Genomic DNA, 3,757 nt, shown 5'->3' on the forward strand with positions numbered 1-3,757 from the left:
AAGACCTGGCTTATTGTCTGTACAGGGCATGGCTGATGCTGAATGACACGCGAGGCTGTCCTGTCCTTGTCATCTTCGCCGGAGCTGTCTTAACTGCTCTTCTGCAGGTCCCCTTTGTGTCTCCTGTGTGTCCCAGCATGTCCAAGGGAGGCATGTCACCAAAGTAAACCATGGAGAGGTCAGAGAGAGATCTGTACACTCCACCGACCAGTTGAAGCCAACACAACCCATAATTCTGAGCCTTTGAAGATGTGAAAATTAATAATTAATAAAAGGAAACCACACTTAAGATGGAGTCGGGAGACCAGAAGGGGGAGCTCTCTTGCCCTACCACTCATTGATCAGTTGCAGAATCTAAGGGGAAGAGAAGTACCTTGCAAGTCTCATGCTACTTTAGCTAGCTGAGGCACCCAGCTGGAGGAAGAAAGATCTCTCCTCCCCCAGCAACAGCCCAGCCAATGAGAGACAGTCACAACTCAGCCAATGAAAAGCCACTACACTTCGAACTCCCAGTTTCCGCCAATGGACTTTTTGTTTATAACAGCCCCAACATCCCCTTTACCTTTATAGGAGAGCATTGTTCTCCGTTGATTTGAGGGTTTGGTTCTGTTTTTGTCTTAGCTTGCTTGTTCTGAATTGAAATCCTCTGCTGTTCCTAAACAAACCTATTTTTGCTGGTAAAATAGCTGCCAGTTTTGTTTTTAAGGGTAGCAAAGCAATTTCGAGGTGGGCGGTGTTAAAAAACAAAATCCAACTGAGTAAATTTGAAGATCTTACTGTTTCTACTAAGCCATTCATGAATTGGGGCAGCATCCCATCTAGCAAGTAAAAGAGACGCTCCAAAGGGCTATATAGGAAGGGAACAGTTCTTAAAGGCCTGACAAGGAAGTCATAAACAGAAAAAAAGGATTATTTTAGGTGAGGACAGCTTCTTTTGGGGAGGAAGGATTTTATGGGGGGGGGTTACTTCATCTTTCTTTGGGGGATGGAAAGGCCTGACAGATTAGGTTGGGGGCTGATCAGAAAAGTCCTGACTGACTGGGAAAGGCTACGTTTCTGGGGGAGGTTGAAACTGTAATCAGAGTAGGTATTAAACTCGGTTTGGTGATGTGGCCTAGCCTAAGTGACTCCATTTGGGGCCTTTCCTTTGTAAGAGAGTCAGCAGGAAGCTAGGAGAAAAGCTTTTTTACTGGAAAGGAGTATTAAGCAAGTACCTTAAACATTTTTGGAAAGACAAACTTTGAAACCCACGCTTTCAAGTAACCACAAAAGGTTTTGAAAGCATTTCACCTGGGTATCAGGTAGATGCCTGCACCTCATTGTTCAAACTTCAGTTTAAGCTGTATGTTCCCTGTAACTGAGGCTGCCGCGGAGATAAAACTGAGAGCTTACCATGATGTCTGGGACCCACCTCGCCTGTGTTCCCATCCCTCATTTTCTAGGCCTCCTTAACTATTTAGCTTTGGATTCATCATGTAGACTTTGTGGCCTTACTGTTCTGGAATTTGCATTGTTGTCTTCACTTGTTAAAATTCGGCAGCTCACAATAGTACACACAATTCAAAATCTGGGGGTGGGGGCCTCTGATTAGAAGATTTATATCTTTAAAGTTACAAAGGTAAGAACTGTAGAACTGAAAATAATGTAAACATAAAACACTTGGAAGTAGAGGAGGTTTCTAGTAAATGAGCTAAGTCCTCCCTTTTCATATTAAGGTGTCTAGAGATATTATCTCAAGTTGATAAATGGAGAAAAAGAGGTTAAGCCTCTTATCTAGATTTATGGAGGTAACTGCTAAAGGAACTAAAAACAAACAGTTAAAAGAGGTTGAATCTGGGGAGCGGGATGGGGGTGGAGGCAGAGAGCGGAGGGGCAAGACGTGGCTGCTTTTCACCTTAAGTTCTTCTGTCCATGTTGATTTGTTCCACGCACATGTAGTTAGTGGATTTTTTTTTTTTAAGCAAGAAACAAGGGGAGAGAAAGAAAAACATGGTGGGAACATAAAATTGAGTCAAGAATTAGGTTTAAAAACACACCACATTGATTCGCACATTTGCTGCATCTGGGCCACACATTTGGCTCCCAGCTCTGCAAGGGCAGTCGGGGGAAGGAACCCCTGGTCAGCTGATTCATATCATCCGCACATGAAAACAGACGAGTTCTTTGGGAGAATTTTGCCTACTCTTTGTTATTAAAACATCAAAATGAAATTTCTTCCTGGAGTCTTCCTCAAGAAGACACGGAGATGCGATTAACATCTTCAACACATTTTCTCCCCTCTTAGAATGTCTCAACCCAGATAGTTGATGTCACACTCAAGGTGCAAATCAGATAAATAATTCCATAGGAACCCAGCTCCCTGCTTGGTCTAGGGATAGACTTTGGAATATTTGGAAGTTTAGAAGTAGTTTTCTAGCAATAGAATACTTATTTTTAATTTTTAAAAATTAAAAATTGAATTTATCTGAATTTAGCTACTGAAAATTATTAGATGACCGTTAGCTTGAAACTATACTTTCTAATGAGAACTTTGATTAAAACTAATCAGTGTTGGCTGTTGAAATTTATCCATGTACCCTAATAACCAACCAAGTTGAGAGAATTTTGTATGTGACATTGGTGTCTATGCAAACATAAAATATTGTTATAAACACAACCATATAGCTTACACATATATATAAAATCTATGCACACATATATTTCTCTGGACATGGAAGCTGTGTTCTAATGATGTCTTCACGATGCACATGGTGGGACAAACTTATAGATGAAATGGTTATATTTCTAGTACTTTAGCAGTTAAATAACATTGCACAGAAACTAATATTTACACCAACAATTGTGATTTGGTTATTACAGAAGCAATATGTTTATTAAAAATGCAAATATATGAAAAGGAGAACATAAAGCATCTGTTAATAGAATTACCACTATTAGCCATTTGGTGAATTTTCTCTGCATGTATAGATTACAAATGAAATAATATTGTAAGATACATTCTTAGAGACTACTTGCTTTAATACACAGTTTTTATTTTTCCATGTTATTAGCCATTCTTACAAAAATATTTTTTTAAAGTCTGCATAACCCATCATTTTGGTACATATTTGGGTTATTCAGCCAATTCTCTACTGTTGGACAACCATTTTTAAAAACAGACTCAAATTTTAGGGCTGAATGTTAGGCTTTTAATATGCTATTTTTTTTTGAAAGAAAATATGAGAAAACAAAGATTCTAAACAGGATAGAAATATTTTGAGGTCGACTTGACTTATATGCACATGGTTTTAAGGCTACTATTAGTGTTCCCAGTACTTTGACACTTTCAGTTTTAGGAGAAATTTCATGGTCCTGAATAGAAGTATGGCTTATTAAAATGTCTTAAAGCATTAACTATAGACCCTGAAATAGTTTTATTTTGCTTCATGGTATTAAATATTGATTAGACAAGACACTAAAAACTCACCCTGACCAAGTTTCTGGGTCTCTTTCCCTTATTTTGATACTTAAATGAGCAGGAAGTATGACTTCTGGTTTAACCCTCTAGTGCATTGGTTCTTAAATTGTCCCATGGATCCTTGGTGTTCTGTGAGCTGGGCTGAGTTTGTTGTTGTTGTTGTTTTTAATCACTAAAATTCAATAATCATGTCTTCTCTAAATTTCTCGGGGGACAAAAAGTCACCAGGTACAGTTTTCTAATTTCAAAGTTTTCCCTCTACAGATTTTACTTCAAACTTTGCATTTGCTATAGCTTGTC

The sequence above is a fragment of the Neomonachus schauinslandi genome, chromosome 13 (assembly GCF_002201575.2).
Source record: "Neomonachus schauinslandi chromosome 13, ASM220157v2, whole genome shotgun sequence".
Lineage (NCBI taxonomy): Eukaryota > Metazoa > Chordata > Mammalia > Carnivora > Phocidae > Neomonachus > Neomonachus schauinslandi.